Source organism: Hetaerina americana, unplaced genomic scaffold (assembly GCF_022747635.1).
Source record: "Hetaerina americana unplaced genomic scaffold, ioHetAmer1.1.p SCAF_1, whole genome shotgun sequence".
NCBI lineage: Eukaryota > Metazoa > Arthropoda > Insecta > Odonata > Calopterygidae > Hetaerina > Hetaerina americana.
Genome location: NW_027286069.1, coordinates 97,038,321 through 97,056,603, shown reverse-complemented (window position 1 = coordinate 97,056,603; position 18,283 = coordinate 97,038,321).

Here is an 18,283-nt window from a genome sequence, read left to right as displayed (position 1 = left end):
CCTCAATTTCATGCAAAAAAGAGACCGTGTTGACGTCGCAAAAGACATGATTTGCGAGGCTGAATCCGATCCCACATTCATCAAAAGGATCATTACTGGAGACGAGACGTGGGTTTATGAGTACGACACGCAATCCAGACATCAGGCAAGTGAATGGCGTTCACCAAATGAGCCGAGACCAAAAAAACCACGTCGTTTTCAGTCAAAAAAGAAGGCAATGCTGACGGTTTTCATGGATTACAACGGTGTAGTGCATCATGAATTTTTGCCAGAAGGCCAGACAGTAAACAAAGAGTATTATTTGGGCGTTATGAGACGTTTGCGTGAAGCAATTCGCCGAAAGAGACCAGAAATGTGGGCAGAAAACTCGTGGATTTTGCACCATGATAACGCACCGTCGCACAGTGCTATCATTATTCGTAATTTTTTGACGAAAAATGCAACAAATACCATCCAACAGCCACCGAATTCACCTGATTTGGCTCCCTGTGACTTCTTTCTGTTCAATCGAGTTAAAAAACCATTACGGGGAACGCGTTTTAGCAGCCGAGAGGAAGTAATGGAAAAATCGCAGGAAGCACTGATGGACATACCGAAAACCGAATATAAAAAATGTTTCGAGGATTGGATCAAGCGCTGGCATAAGTGTGTTGCAGTCGATGGGGATTACTTTGAAGGGGACAATATAGATTTAGATGAATAAACTTGTATTTTTAATTTTCTGAATAAATTCCGGGAAATTTTTGATCAAGGTAGTATTCCTTTCGTCGTAAAATCAGTAGTTAAAAAATGATGACTAAGAAAACTCTTGGAGGTCATTCATGTTAATCTTCATGATACCGTTCTTACGTAGTAATAATTTACTATCATATATTTAACAGTGGTTCTTGTGTATTATTCTAATTAATTGTTTTTCTAATGGTTTTGCAGTCATGACCTAAAATTATTGTGCTTATGAATTCACACTTCTTCTTCAACCTCATTAAGTTAACGGTCGAGTCATTCCAAGGGGGCATCCCCGCGAATAGAGCTCGGGCGTCGCCTTTGCCGCGTTGGTCCACCGCCGCCGATCCTTATGAAGCCTTCACAGTTCTCTTCGAAGAACACATCTTGACTCCCTTTAAATAAGAAGAATCCCCGTTAGGATCTCCCTAAATGGGAAGGGGTGGAGGCCCCCAGAGTGGATCCAAAGCGGACAGGAAGGAAGCCTCAAGGCCATCCTGAGTTCCCACTCAGCAGAAGTCTCAAGATATGAATATGCGAATTCAATTCCCTGAAAATGCCCGACAAAAGACGAGGAGAGCAGGAAAGTGGAAGGTTGGTAAAGTGAATGGTTCGAGAGATTGAAGGACATGCAAGTAAGGAGGAAGACGGAACGCAAACCAGCGTCATCCCGTGGTCATGTTAAACGACCGAAGAGGGGAAAAGAAAAGATGAGCTCCCTTTTTTCTATTTTTCTTTTTGACGCTGCCCAGCGAGGGACGACGAAGTTCGCAGGATGGAGAGGAAAAAATTTCCCTTGATGTCGTCTGCGGGCAACTCCATGTGGGTCTCCAGGGATATTCTAGAAATGAAGAATTGATCAGTTGACCTCGTAAAGCGGGAATCTGGCGTAGTCCTGGAAAGCGATGGAACATTGATACCTTGGACCATAAAGTTCAAACTGACAGCGTAAAGCACTGGCATTCCCGTGACCAGATACGTGAGAAAAAAACTGAGCTCGTAAGTCAATTATAGCGATCCTCCTAGTACTTCGTACTGCTTTCCGTCTCCATAAATTGGCACGCACTGAAGAAGGCTATCGAAATGGGATATGGTTAATGGTTTGATAAAATACGATGCAATCATTAAGTTGACAGCGTAATCGTATTAAGCGCAGTAACGTACGAGAGTCATATCGATGGAAACTATGATATAAACGTCTAATCATCTTGGTTTCCGATTGTTTTCAGATGTATCTCTTTCATGTAAGATATTTGCGTCATTATTCCATCCATTGTATTTAAATTCACGCTATCTATATGAGCTATTTCTATTTATACTTGTTTTTGAAATTTCTTTTTATGAAATATTGATTAATATGAGGTACAATAATTTCTAGCAGGGACATTTATGTTGATAGATGAATGAATTCTGATCGTACTTCTCATGAGTACTGTTCGCATTCCTGATTAGAGACGATTGTATTAAAGAAAAAAGTAACCAGGATCAATTATAATTTATTTGGGTTATTATTATTTTTGAAACATTTTATTGTATACCGCTACTAACCATTCACCAAAAGTATTTTCTATGCAATTTGGAAGCATATTACCACCAGTTACTTTTGAATTGTATCGCAACTTAATTGAAATTTATTATTTTTCATTTCGTGTGGTTGGAAAGCGTGTTAGTTCAAGTTGGTCAGCATTTAAATGAGCTCTTGAACGCAGAGTGTGAATAATTAAGATTTTCTATGCTTTCATGCCATTGCTATTTCCACTCTCAATAAAGTCCTTTGTTTCGTAATTAATGAATAATTTTCCGAAAAATAATCGATAGTAAATTTGTGAAAGTGTGTTAGAGTATCTACATAAATCTTCTTTCCACCACATCAAACTGATAATTATGAATTTTATTTCCCTGCATAAAATTTGAAATTAATTTATCAGAAAGTAATATAAGTGGCATTCGAATCATTAGATGTTAGGAATTAGGCATATTAAATCGAGTATGTGAGGTACACATTTCTTATGTTAGGAGGAGCCATTCATGATGGGATAAGTAGCTCATGAAAATGATGTTTAAAAAAGATGGCTTTGTGTTTTTTGCGCGAAATATAGTTGGAAAAAAATAAATTCTTTCTAATTTTTTTCGTATTCTTGTACAGATTAGCTACACTGACCATTTCTCAACTTTCGATGATACATGGCGCAGAAAAAACATTTATCATCATTTAAACCATATCTTCAATCACAAAAATATGTATACAGGGTCCGTACAATAAGTATCGTGACTGGTTCGCTGTAGCCTCAACGGAGCGGTGGATAGGAGTCCGACCTGTCCGCTCGGTAGAGGGGTCCCCCACCACTCAGGCGTACTTTAGTTCAGTCAACTCTGGGCATGCGTTGAGGCAGGAGGTAGATTTTTGTGATGTGTGATCGTTTGTGGTGTCGTCGCGCCAGCATGGAGCGCACCGTCGAGCAACGGTACGCCGTGAAGTTTTGAGTTAAACTCGGGAAATGCGCGTCGGAGACCCTTAAACTCATTAAACAGGATTATGGGGATGATGCCTTAAGCCGCACAAGAGTATTTGAGGGGCACAAAATGTTTAAGGAAGGCAGGGAGCTCGTCGAAGACGAGCACCGCGTCGGACGCCCGACGACCGATCGAACCTTTGCTCAGGTGGCCGAAGTGAAAAACGTTTTGGACTCTGACAGGAATTTAACGATCGCCCTTATCAGTGAGGGCCCCGGCCTTTCAGTCGGAACAGTCCACACAATTGTAACAGAGGATCTTACGATGAGGAAATTGTGCACGAATCTGGTGCCGAGAGTCTTGAGCGAGGAACAAAAACTATCAAACGAAGTCAAAAAGAAATTTTCGATTGCGTCCAGGAAGCTTACAAACACCCTTTTGGCTTTGAATAGAGTGTTGGTAAGCAAAAAGAAATGTATAGAAAGTTAGAAAAAGCATTACATCATTTGGCAAAAAATATCGGGAGCAGTGATGTGCAGATGCTGGAAAAATCATTACCGCGCACTATTAGGTCCATATGTATTCTCCTGTCATTTAAAATACCCTGAAAGTATGGTTTCCTCCTTCGTCGAAACATATTTTCATGTTATTTGAATAAATAGACTAGAAGGTGCCGATTGCCACTAAATTGATTTGTAAATAGCAGTTAGACTTATTATTTTTCTACTTTGTCGAATATGGCAAGGTGAGAATACTGCGCTTAATTTTCAATTTTAACTTTTCTGTGATATGTTACTTTACAACCTCAGCTATCTTCATCACCATTTATGACATGTTTATCCTTGTTTACTTCTTAGGTAATCCTCACTTACGCGACCTTAGAAATGGGATCATTCGCATCGGTGCTATATCTTTTCATTGCTTGCGGCCGACATATTCTCCTTACGAATGATATTCAAGATTTGGAATTCTCCTGCGATTAAAACTAAATCGAGGTCCAGAAATTCTAGAAGTTCTACAGTTAAGGTAAGCCTTAACTGTAATCGAAATTATTTTTAAAAGAAATCCCTTAAAGTATAAAGCATACAGGTAATTCGGATCATATTACAGGTAAAACCTGTAATATGATCAATGAGCCAATGGTGCATTTGTGGTAATGATTTGCTTGCACATTGGTGGGGGTTAATATTGTTCATTATTTTCATAAATTTATGATATTTTTAGAATGGTTAATACTCTACTCGGAACAATCACTAACAAATTACTACTCAGAAACATCTTTTTAAAACGTACGCCACTATAAGTATATATTGCTTGAGAGAAACTCGGGTCGACGGCAAATTTGTTTTTTTTATTGAAGGATATACTATATGCCAAATTAAGTGAAGCCTCTTCTCCTTTCTTTAGGAATCATACTTTAAGATTATGCATATAAATTTAAACTTTAAGAATATGCCTGAACACTGAGCACTTAAAAATAACAAATAGTTTTTTTTCTTTTGGGGGCCCTTTCGTTTCGATTTGGCTTACCCATCAGAGATTAATTTTTACCATTTATTCATATTAAGGCTTCCATGGTAGACGCCGTAATTAGTTTACCTAATCCGGTCTTCCTTCCCTGTTTTTATGTACCCTTCCCTTGGAAGGGGAGGTTACATAACACCATAACATGCTGAAATGGCTTGTGAGTTCTGATGACCCCTAAAACCATACTTGTGGGAGGATTAATTAATAATTGCTCCTGGTAGGATCATCACTGCCAGATAGGCCGAAGGATAGACGAAAGGTAGTCTGCGCAGCGTCTGTTTCTCAGTAAGGCGGCTGAAAATGCCTCTGACCATAGTGGGGCGGCCATTTGAGTCACACTGTTGAGGAAGGCAACGGGAAGCCACCTCAATCACTTATCCCATGAAAAATGAGATACAATCATTTGAATATGAGTAATATCAACTAAGGGACTCGGCCCAATCGGCCATGTGTCGTGCTTGGAAACTCGAGAGGCAAAGCTTCCGTGGTCGTAATCTCACGAAGTCCTTGCAAAACGAAATTAATAGTAGCAGTTATAATAGGGATATGGAATGTTAGGAGAGTAATCAATAGTAGGTTTAATCAAAAAAGGGTTAAAAGCAGGAGACAAGGTCTCATCATAACGAAGCCTTGATTAAAAGACCACAATAGGTCTATGTATACATGTAAAATTCCTGGGTATTCAGAAGGCGTTAGTTTGACTGTTATACCTAGGTACGGATTTCGGAGCAGCGTGATTAATTTTCAGTTTCCCGGAAGCGGATTCAGATAATAATTTTGAGGTAATAAGGTGCAAAGACAAATTCAAGAGGATAAAACAGGGACTAGGGTTATGGAAATGGAATGTGGAAACATTTATCGGGAAGAAAATGAGCGCCAGGAGGCACGCGGAGAAAATTGGAAAGTGAGGACAAGGAGCCTAGTACGACAGATGAGAATGAGAGCACGAGAAAAAATGGATATCGAAAGTCGCCATGAATTTACAGTAAAATAGGAAAAGGAAACCATGAGTTACTGACAAGATTGTAAGGAAGTTAGATGAGATTAGGAATTGGAAAACGGAAATAAAAAGTATATAGAGGTAAATAATAAAACTAGGCGAGAATCAAATGGAGCGAAACACCATGGTGGTGTAAACTGTGCGAGAGTAATTAATGTCATCAATAAGAGGAATGAGAGAAGGGATATCAGTTTGCTTTCAAGAAGATATAGACATGCATGATACCGTAGGTGAGGTCAGTAATATAGAGGAACATAGGATAAAATCAGAATACATTTGCTCGTTTTATATATTGAGTAAAACGTTAGGATTCACGAATGTGTTGCAGGAAATTTGAGACTTAATAATCCCTTCTTTCACCTGACCTTTATACATTAAAGTAAAGACAGTAACACATATCCATGCCGTCGGTGGAGGAAAACCCACCTGTGTGGGACTCGAACCCGCGACCTCTGGATTGGCAGGCGCGGGCGTTACCCCGCAGCTACCGGGGTCGGAAGTAGGCGTAGACTGGAGGAATAGAAGACATCCGAAACTTATGCACGCACCTGAGCAGTCTGAGATAGTTAACTCTTGTGCAATTTGCGGATTGTGAGTCAGGATGGTTAGAGAAGTAAGACTCGGGTGTCCATTACATTTTCTTTTGCTTTTCAGCGCACGGGTGGAGGAAATTGGCGTAAAAATGAAATGGGGAGAACTGAAGGTAGGAGTGAAAATCGATGGGGAATTAATGAATTCAGTCAACTCTTCATATGTAGAAACTTAAGTTAGAAATGCTGGTGAAGAGTTTCAGGAACAGTTTAGTATATTAGTAACGGATGAGATTAATATAAACGAAACAATGGTAACGAAGTTTTTTAGAATGAGGAAGGCTGAGTTGAACCTTTAAATAGGAGGGCAAAAACTGGAGCAGATGGAGCATTTTACCTATCATGGAAGTTTTATGGACCAAGATGGTCAAAATAATATGGAAATTGTAAGGCAGGGAAGAATTGCGGTGGGTAAAGAAATTTTCACCAGATGGAGAGAATTTATTCCAGGGATGAATGAGTAAGGATGCTAAGAAAGCACTTACTAAAACTTTGTTATGGAGCTATATTTTATACGGGGTGGAAACATGGTCTTTAATCAAGGCTTTGAGCGTTGATTGGAGGCTTTTGAAATGTGGGTTGGCAGAAGAATGGAAAAGGTGAAATGGAAAGAAAAGAAATGATCGAGGAAGTGCATAGTGGGGGAGGAGCGAGGATTGTTTGGAGAAATCCTATAGTGGCAAAAAAGATGGATGCAGAACGTGATGATCGGCGATGAAATGATGGAAACTGTGTTCGAGGAGAAAACATTAGGCAATCACGGAGGGGCTATGATAGGAATGTAGGACATATGTTCCGAGCCTCTTCCTACTTACCTTACTAAAGTAGGAAAAGGTTAGGAATGTTTATAAGATTACGAATAATCATGCGGAATCGAAGAGAGGCTTGTTATAATATCGAATGTCTGGCTGTGTTTTTTATGGAGGGCCAAAGAAATTTGTCGTTTCTCAGTCTGTGGTCATCTGTGTATTAAAATGAAATGAAATTATTCAATTTGCAATTCCACAAACATAAAAAAATATGAAAAAGGTGAAAAAGAAGGATATCAATAGTTATCAGTTTTCTGCAGTGAATTCTTAAATGCATAATTATACGGCATCACTAAGTGGAATCTATAAACTCTAACAAACAAAAATCGCTTGGTAAAATTTATCATTACTTAATTTATTTCTACAATAGGTTTCACCATTTGCGGAATAACCCGTTATAAATATAGTTGATGAATAAATTATTTGGGAATTCGACAGAGCTCTCTTGGCTATAGTGAATTATTAACCATCTGCAATTGTTTCAGCCCATTCTTGCCAGCATAACTTTTAGTCTCTCCATTGGTGGGAAAGCAGAGCTCTCCAAAATATTGAACACTCGATGAATCATATTCAAAGGTGCAAATGATACTTTGCATCTTCGTTTTATGGAACGGATTTTTGTAACCGTAGGGCTCGTCGAAACTGGAGAGGCATGTATGTAACAACAAGTTTCCTTCTCCTCCAACGCCCTGGAGAGAGGACGTAAGCTTTCGAGGCCGCAAAGTTAGAAAGTCATCCGCGTCTTTCGCCAAGATTCATTCTCGGCGCGTGAGGGTTAGACGGAATTCTTTAAGGAGGAGGGGCAGAGGGGAATGGGTTTCGGGGGGGGGGGGGGTGTTGTGTGAGCGTAGATGAATGAGGTGGAGAGGACGTGGCGAGGACTTCACGGTGAAATGGGGAGGTTCTTTCTGAAGCCTTCTCTAGTCCTATGTCTCACGCACGCCCCGTGGAAAAACCTTTTGCATTTGGGAGTACATGCGTGGGGGGGGGGGGGTATTCAAACGATACCAATGCGTGTGGGGTGTGTACACGCTAACTTAAAGTTCTGGAAATGTATTTTCCCGATTTCGAAACAGGGCACGCTCCATCCTACGTGTGGCAGTCTTTCATTCGAGATCACAAATCTTCCGTTCGTCTTTCCTTCCTCTCTCTATCCCTTCTTCTCTCATCTTTATCCTCGTTCTTATCGTCATCCTCCGTACCAATACTTTATTATTCCTTCTTTCGGATCCCTTTTTATTCCAACCAGCAGGATGATGTGACCTAGCAAGAACGAGATTGGATGCCAAAGGGTCGATGTCAACATCATAGTGTTCCGAACCGAGTAATAGGGAAAAGATCCCCGCCAACACCCCATTCCGCCCTCACCCTGAATTCTCCCCCTTTCTCATTTCACGTCACTAGACGCACGCGCTCTCGCATTTGATTCTCCCATTTTCTTCTTTCTTCTTCCTTCTTTTGTTCAATCCTCTCCCTTACCTTCCTCCAGTCTCCCTTCCTTCTTCTCTTCGACGCCCTTCTCTCCTTCGTCTCATCTCTTTTCTTCTCTTCCGAATTCAAATCCAACGTTGACTCCAACCAATAGTATTCTGTCCGATCTTTCAAATACAATCGTCCTTCTCACCCCGATTCTCTTTGCTCCGACCCCACAACCGTGTTCCCTTCTCTCCCTATTTGGATGCTTACAAAGAAACGATTCGTAGGCCTTGTGAACTGATTGCCCTTACTCTTCTGCCTTCAGGGAAAAATATCTGCATTTCCTGACTTTTGATTTCCTCACCAAAACTGGAAATTCAGTCAAATACCTCAATTTCAACGCTGCGTTATTCGTGAAAGGCCATTTTCTCGTAAATTTGTCAAATGATAGTCACGATGCTATGCAATACCCACTTAATGTATAGTAATATACCAGGTCGCATTTAAGTAGAAATATATAATATTAAGAACTCGAATACAAATTTACTGTAATTTGATTTACCATCAATTTAATCTCGTATATTGATAAGTATATCAATATATCGTAATAATAATCTCTATCTTACTCATAACACATTTTGCAGTGTTTGCTATAGAAATTCCAACGCCGCATCCCAGGTCGATGCATATAAATTTCCGAACAATTCGGGGGTCAGAGAGTTTGCTCTAGCAAAATCAACATAGGTATGCTAAAATTTTCTTTCAAGTATTCCGCGGTAAACAGACCCAAAAATATTTAACAAATGATTATTGTCTATTTTGCATTTATAGGACAAATTTCACCCTACTTATCCATATGATGATGTTTGTAGCTTATAATGCACCCATGGGTTCTTTCAAGTCGAGGGAAATTTAAGGACAGTTTGATTTGTTCAGTAAATTATCCCGCTATAGAAGAACGGTACCATGGCTAGTTTACAAACGTTTACATTAACTTAGATATTGAGAACGTACGACAGGATCTAATGCATCTGGCTTGTAACATATTAATTAGTTTGGTGGTAACACAATATTTTGTATTGAGTCTTTTATGTGGATATTGACAGGTATTTTTACTGCCTATTCTCATGTTCTCTGTACGAGATAGAACTGGCGGCAAAATTGAGTGTAGTCATGTTTATAAAAAAAACAGTTGGAAGCATTTTAGAACTCTGCCTGACTTGTTTCTTTAACTCGTTTTTTTAAATATCCGCGAAATTGGTAATTTTTTACGTTTAATTTCATTAATTAAATAATGAAAGTAATATAATGCGGCAAATACGATGTTTCCCTTAGCAGCATACCTATGGCTCATGGTCAATACTTAAATAAGCCTTTTTGTACTGAACAGAATATGGAAAGCAACGCCTAATGGACTGAAGTTTAAACATTTTATGCGATGAAAAGCTTCCATGAATTGGTTATAAAGAAATGCACGGCAGTTATTCTAAATCACTAATTATAGTTACTTCATCTACGTTTCTTGTAGGGATAAAATTTAAAAGCCCGTAGCAAAAGGAAAATTTATTTAAATTTGTACATTTTTCGATTTGATTCATTTTTCATAATAAGTAGGCCCCTCTTTGTTTTTCTTGTCCAAGAGAATCACGCAAATGTACTCTATTGTCAACTACCAGATGTTTCGCGTAGAAATGTGATATTTTTGGTATATTATCAAGCTATGTATTCGGGAATATTTAAAACATCTTTCTCTGTAATATATTTTTTTCTTATCTTGAGCTCAAGAGAACTGAGAAAAAGAAGTTTCTCTTCGTTTTACTTACTACATTCATAATTGTCTGTCCTTTCAAAATTTTCCAACATTCTTAAAATATATGCGGAGGAGGATCGTGAAGGATTTTTTCAATAAAAAAATCATTCACGATCGCTTTACGTTCATAAAAACTAGTATAATTTTATATCCTTCTCGTAGCTAAATGATTACTGATGTAAATTCGCCGGACACAAGAGATTGTCAGGTGCTTACCATATAAAACATTTACATTAACTACGTATAAGGAAGAAAAAAAATGTCAATCCTATTTGTTTAAGATACTGTATTTAAAGTGAGCTTGTTGAAGGTTTTGCCAAATTGCCCAAATTCCAATTATTAGCGCAAAAAAGCTTTGCATCCGTATCTATATTTTTTATTACTCTCATTTTTTTCTTTTCCTTCAACCCTAGGTCCAAGTTCGTAAATTTTCCAGGCGAGATTTTCAAGTGAGGAGTCTTTCTATGGATACTTGAAAACACTATAGGGCATTCAAATGCATTTTTAAGACGTAGCTCCTGGAAACATTTCTCCTTCTCTTCGACCATTCCGTCGTAACTGCTATGAACTGGGTGAAATCAGAACGAGTTTTGCGCCTCTCGTTTTTAAGCGTGAAATCAGCATACAAAGGTTGAGCATATAAACGATATTTGTACAATTGATTTTTTCACCAAATACATTTTTTTGGGATTCTACGAACGATATGTTTTCATTGATCATGAATTATTGATCTGTTAGCTTCCAAGACGTCTCGTTGCTAGATGTTTCTTGTGATATTGCTATCTTATGAACTGTTTGTTTGCAATAAAAAACATACGAGACGACAATGCTGGATGAATCCATGACGTAAATTACGCTGTCATTCAGCGGAATGATCGTTCCTTTTATACAAAAATATTAACATAGAAAATATTTTCTGCCGAAGTGTCCATTTTTAATATAGATACATTAATTGAAATTAATGAAACTAATCAGGAAATATGATTATAAGCGGTAGAACTCCCCAGTCGTTACCTGTGAATAGTTTCTGACCATGTATAATTTTGCTCAATACATGGCAAATGAGGCAACTTCGAGTAGTCGTAGAAGGATAGAAATATAAAATAAGTTCGTCGATAAACTATTCCGGGAGAGTTTTTTACATTTATTTATGTTCATATAATTAGATTCTGTTCTTCTCTATCTTCTGTTAATAATTATGCTCAAGGGAAACCGTGAAGCGTAAATTAATTGTTATTACAAGTTCATTTTGAATAAATACCCTTAAAATTGAAGGTGAATAGTTCCATTTCTCTACCTCAAACAATATTTCATTAGATGAGTACATATCAATAGATTAGATGAAACATACCAATGCATGTTCATTATAGGCATCGTGAACCTAAGTTATATACCGATAGAAGCATTATTTATTTTATATATTAGCTTTATCACTAAAATCTGTCTTAATTTGCTTCATTAATGTTGAATCTATTTTTGGTTTAAATCATCGTCCTCATTGGATGAGGTATTTTTATTTCCTTTATGTATTTTAAGAAAAAACAATATTCGAGCAAGATATCCTTGAATTTGGAATTTCGCCTTCGACTCTGTGACGATGGAATTCTCTGTAGAGTGTATAACCAATCAAACAGCACAATTTAAAATTGCAACTATGAACGTTAAAGTATTTCGAAACTGAACAACACTAAAGAGCGTTGAAGTGGAAATTCAAGGAATGAATGCAATATTTTGGTAACTAGGAAAATAAAATAAGCTGAAGGAGGCTTTTGGAGCGGCAACTTTAAGGTAATGCGCGTAGGACGTAGAAGTAGGATCTCAGGATCGGCGAACGGATAAACAGGAATTGGCAGAACGCTCCATAAGAGTTGCCGGAATGCTAACGGTGAGCTTCCCGCGATGAACGGAATAGTCATTGTCAAAATAGGCCAGGGAAAATAGTTCTGTAGTATAACTGCCTATAAAGGGCTGAAAATAACGAAGTAGGAAAGTATGAAGGTATTTTTAGATTCATGCGATTTGAAAAGGCAGAAGAAAAGTAATAGTTGCCTGTAGCATGAATGCCATATATGGATGCGATCAAAGAGGGAAAAACATGGAAAAATATTTGGAAAACGGATAGTAATCAAGCGCGAAATATATATTGGTTTAGGAAATGTTGTGACAATTGATCACAACGGAAAAGTTATTCATGAAAAATTGGGCATGTCGAAGGTAATATAAAACTGACTCTGTTGATAAAAAACTAACAGTACTTTCATATCTTTTTTAATATTTCACCTCGACCCTCTTCAGCACAAATGCCGTCGGTTGTGTTCCGAAAAGTCGGAACTAATTGCTATTAGAAAAAGTAGGTTCCTTGAGAATTACTCATAATTTATCAAGAATTATCATTACAAAAGTGTTAAGATAGAATTAATTTAGTAATAAAATGATACCTCGGTGCAAGTAACAGTGAAAATGGTTGATAGAATTTGGAGATCAGGTACTTTCAACGAATGCTGATGAAAATGATGAATCAGTTTGTTTAAAAAATAGCCCAACGGAGACTATATTAGGTAAAGCAAAAGAAGTATTGACTTCAATTAAAAGGATTTAGCAATTAACTCCTCATACATAAAGTAAATGCCATAGTAATATTAATATTATCTGATAATTATTGCTTGGTAACCTACTGATTAAGGTAGGTTTTGTGTGGAAATATTTGAAGCACATTTGGAAGGGAAAGTGAATTGAAAATAGGGCTGAGGAAGAATTTGCATGCGAAAAAGAAAAAAAGAGCAATTACGAAAGGAGTTTACCAAGCTTCAATGTAGAGTAATTGATCAAATCGAAATGGAATTAACGCATATTTGATGACAGTGATGGATATATCTGGCACTAAGTCAAGTAGCTCTACTTTTCTTATATTATTTATGGTCATTGAATGAACGTATTTGTTAATTCACGATAAACTAGAAATTCCGCTTTTATCACGATATCAGATTCTATGGTGCTTAATACGAGCATGAGGTTTCCAGCTAATTTAGGAACGATATCCACATACTGATTTATGGTCGAAATTTCAATTATGAAAAATCTTTATCTGCCAAGCAATTTTGTATAGACCCAAGCAAATAATAGCGTCCACATACACATTGACTAATTTGGAATTTTCAAATCACCTCACCTCATCGAGTTCCCGTTGGTTACTTATTATTTTATTCTACGCATTCAAACCTAACACACCGAAAATTCTCCATTTTTTTGCGTATTTGTAAGGGTAGTTATATCAAGAATGATCGTATTTTTTTAATGATATACCTGCGCTCATCCACGAAATTTTGATGATTCTTCTCAAAATAGACACTATTAAATCCAAAGCATTTTTATTTCCAGCCTTCTAAGTTTTGCATGAAGCCATGTTTTGAAGTTTCTTCGAAAATCGTCTCAGCAGGCTTCACTGAAATTCATTCAAGTTTTGGTAACAGAAAAAAAACAAATTGGGCTCGGTTTGTGCTGAATTGAGGATGGGGAACATACTTCGCATTAATTTTGACGAGCTATTCAGAAACACCATTTACCGTGCTTGGCAGTACCTTTCCTTGATGATGTCTATTGCTTTGAAATATGGCCTGTTGCAATTGGTATGACCTTGGAGATACTCCGGTAAATTCATAAAGTATGCTCCATACATGGTTGTGTGTACTGTTCCGATATGTTAGTACACCATTCCCTAAATATATAAAAATGGTGTGACAGTTAATTTCTCAGTAGATTCCACCACCTGGATTTTTTTGTTCTGATGATTCAGGAGATTTCCACACAGAGATTTACTGTATGTTCTCATGATGGATATGATTTCGCCAAATTTCATATTCGGCAATAGCATTTAAAATAAACTTCTCATTTTCCTGCAAAAAATATCAACTTCAACTGCAAATGAGCCCTCACACGAGGGTCTCCTTGTTCGTAAAAATAGGAACAGTCTCGGAGCCTAGTGCATACTAACATGACTCTCGTGAAATATTTCACATACCAGTTTAGGACCCATTGATAGTTTAAATATTTCTGATTTTTTATAAAATGTTTTTTGACGATGTTATCTCGCAATGGCATAAGCGCATTGCTACGTATTTACTTTAATAGGAACAGTGACTGGAGCCTGTCTGGAGCAGTGACGAGTCTGGGTCCACCTACTTTTGAAATGAATTTTCTCCCATCTTCAAACTTTTAAACAGTTCTGTAAATAAGGGTAGACTCTTCAAAATCCATCTGTTGCATTACACCTTGTATGCGTTTGCTGACGACTTGATTAGGCAAAAGTAAAAGTTTCAATACAGCGGCACGCGTTACCTCTATCGTTTCCGTCGGCAAACTTGACATGTTTCAATTTACGTCAGGTACCACTGACACAGCACTATTGTTAAGTCAATGAATGAAACTTGTACCAAATATAGTTAAGCAGTCAACGTAATGTAAAATTATATTTTTGCTATTATTAATCTACCAAAAATATGTTCTAAATCTAATTTCAATATCTCTGGAAAATTTTGTATATTTGTCAATGAAAGGTGCCAAAAGTTTAAGATCCAGGTATAAATAGATAAAAATCTTGATAGAAACTTGATGAAATTTTAATACATTAAGTATAGTCGATATATGAAGACGATTAAATTGTTTTTTAGACTTCATATTTTTTTAATTACTAAAGAATATAATTTGATATGTTCCCGGAATCTTGCATAGAAATTCAGTTTTCATCTCATACCAACGCTTGCATTTATACCTTAATTTGCTCGTCATTCCTTCCCACAAATTGCCTTTTATCCACCCGCTATCGGAAGTATGTTGACCTAAACTCAAGGTAGTCAGTTTTTAGGAAATTATATGTATTATATTTATGTCATGACTGGTGGATACAGGACTAGCTGGGACACATGACACGACCGCACAAAGACCGTAAATTTTCGGGCTTTTAGCTCTTTTTCTAGTCAGTTGAGGCGTGGCTGACTGTGTGCGATCACAGGTGGGGGAAGGTTAAGGTTTATTCTTACCCTTCCCTCACATTCATATATCACCTGAAATTTCTTTCATCAATCACTGGATCTTCCTTTGCCCCTTGTGTCTCTTTTACAACATCATCTATCTCCTTAAAAGCAAACTCTACTCTCTTCTAGATCGGTCAATGCATCTACCCTTTCAAAGTCAGGATTATAAATCACCAAGTTTCCTGCAATTCTTCGCAGTCCGTCTCTCCTCAAGTCCCCGAAAACGTTTGTATCCATAACATCAACTTTGACAACTGTCACACTCCATTCATCATTTTTGGTCTCTCTCCACTTCTCTAAGGCACCACCCTGATTAACATAAGGAGATGTCTCTCTGTAGATGCCTAAATTATTGTGCCTACCGATTAAAATATTGCATACTTACACCCTTACCTTTCCTTCCTGTTTCTAGATCTCACCATCCAGTCATATTCATAGTCTCTCCCCTCCACCCGTATAACCTATTGCACAAAATCTCCACTACAATCATTCCGTCGGGAATTCATAAACTGTGATTAAGTTGACTAAAACCATAAAAATAGTAAATTCAATTCAAGCATTTAAAGTTTTTATTTCTATATTCAAATTTTGGAAAACACATGTGTTTTGAGTCGAAGAACTTAATATTTATTAGGAGGATTTTTGCTTTCGCATGGGTGTCCGTATTTGTGCGAGAGATGTGTAGGTTTTCCCTACATTGCTCCAGGGAAAGACATCAAAAGGCGTGGTTGCATATGCACCCGTTCCAACGAGTGAGGGGAAAAGAAATGGAGTATCTCTTGATATCGGTTACTAATGTCCCCGTGAAAATGAGGTTTATTTAGCTTATTCTGTTTTTTTTTCTTTTGAAAAAGAGGAAGAAGAAATGAGAATTAAAATATAGGGAGGATATAATTTGTCCTTTGAGGAACCAGAGGATAGGTTTATCGTTTTAAGTATTGAACTCGGAAGAGACTTTTGAGTTGTCGTTTTAGAGGAAAGTGTTCTTCTTCTTAGTAAAAAAACTAGTTCCTAATGGCCTTTTATGAATGTGCCATAGCTAAACTATATCATCTCTCAGCCATTGACCCTGGTTATCTCTTCCTCTTTGCATCCAAAAACGCCTCACATTAACCAACTTGACCGAATTATCTCATTATCCCTTCCCCCATGTCAACATCTTAACACTTAACTTTCTATGGAAAGCCGAACACTCTCTTTACTTTTCGATTCTCTGATCTCCTAAGAAATTTCCCTTGTTCTACTTGCCTCCTCCTTTCACTTTAACGTCGGGGCTGCTATCCGCTCATCCCTCCCGAATGTATCGATCCATCCCTCTCATCTATTTCCAGGAATCCATTGTAATCCTTCGCCATTCGGGTGGCGTCGGTGTCAAATGGTTTCGACTGCGAGAGTCAAAGGGGATGAGTTTCGTGACTTCACTCTTGTCTCAAGCCTTCGCTTTTCCATCTCGTGGTCCCCCAGTAGACCGCTCTCTCTCCATCCCAATTTTACCCAATTCTTCTTTCCATCGTCTTCCCAACGTACCATCTCCAACGACGGCGGTGACATCGAATCTATCAAGGACTCTTGAATTGGAAAATGGGAGAGGGGATGAAGTAGGAAAGGGAAAAGTCGGACGAATGTGGGATAAGGTAACGGCAAATGGAGTCCCGGTATATTTCCCGGGCATCTCTTTCTCTCCAGGATCCAGTGAGTGAAGTACTTCCTCTTTCCGCCGTGTCCAATTGCGTCTAGCGGCATGGAGTATTACGCCGTTGTTAGCTTTGAAACGAAGGATAGGGATAGCACTCGAGCGTTCACAAGGATGACTTCCCTGGCTGAGAAAATTACTTCTAGAATTCTGTTTTCCCATAACCTATTTCTCCTGTCTGTCTTGAATATTTTTCTCCACGAGTAGAAACCGGAATTTCCGTAAAAAGCCATTTCTCGCCCACTTTAGGTGCTAGGGACCTGACAGCGCTGTGCGCGAAATTTAAAGAAAATACTATTCTTAGCACCTTGCACTGAGAAATACCATAGTAATGAGCATCATATGGAGCCGATGAAATGAAAAATAACATTTTTTTTACTTTCTTTGGTTTGATTTCAATTTTAACTCCTATCTGCAATTTTGAAATACGAGTTAAGTGAAAAAATATACATATCCAGGTATAGTCTTGAGTAATAAGTATATAATAATGATAATTAAGAATAGATTAATAAAAAAATTGTATCAATTAATATTTCTGAAATACTCAAGCACCGAAGAGGATCTTGTTTGTTCATGAAAGGGATTTCTTCCATCAGTCTTCTTTCTTGGTAATGGGAATGTTAAATTAACATTTTGCTGTCGTCCTTGCTCCGAAAAATGATTCATGTATTGTTTTGGAACGATTATTCTTAAAGGTCAAACTTGATTTTCGTACAAATACCAAGGCGACATTTAGAGGTCATCTTATTGAAAGTATACTGTTGCTACTAAACTTCAGTTGAGGCAGAAAATTGAAGAGTAAAATGTAAGAAATGATCAATAGATTATTTTCCGTGGGAAAACGATTATATTCCGAATAAATTATTGAAATAACTGCTTAATCTGCGGGCCTTTCAAAATACGATTAAGTTTATTCTTAATACCACCAGCACAGTTGTAACCGTTGCAGTACAAAGTAGGTATATGGATTCGATTAAAAATTTTATTTTTTTCAACAAAGTATTTGAACTCAAATTCCTCTTAAATGGTATTTATATCTCAGCAAATATATGTTTTGAAGTATGATCGTATAAAATGCATTAATTTCTTTTAGGAACGATATTCAGTTATGGTCCTGTTGTATTTCGCTGTTTTCCTAAAAAATGTATCTTTTCTCAAATCCTTCGTAAATAACGGATTTTTACTTTGATATGTGAGAATGACAGTGATGAATATTAAACATTACAAAGTA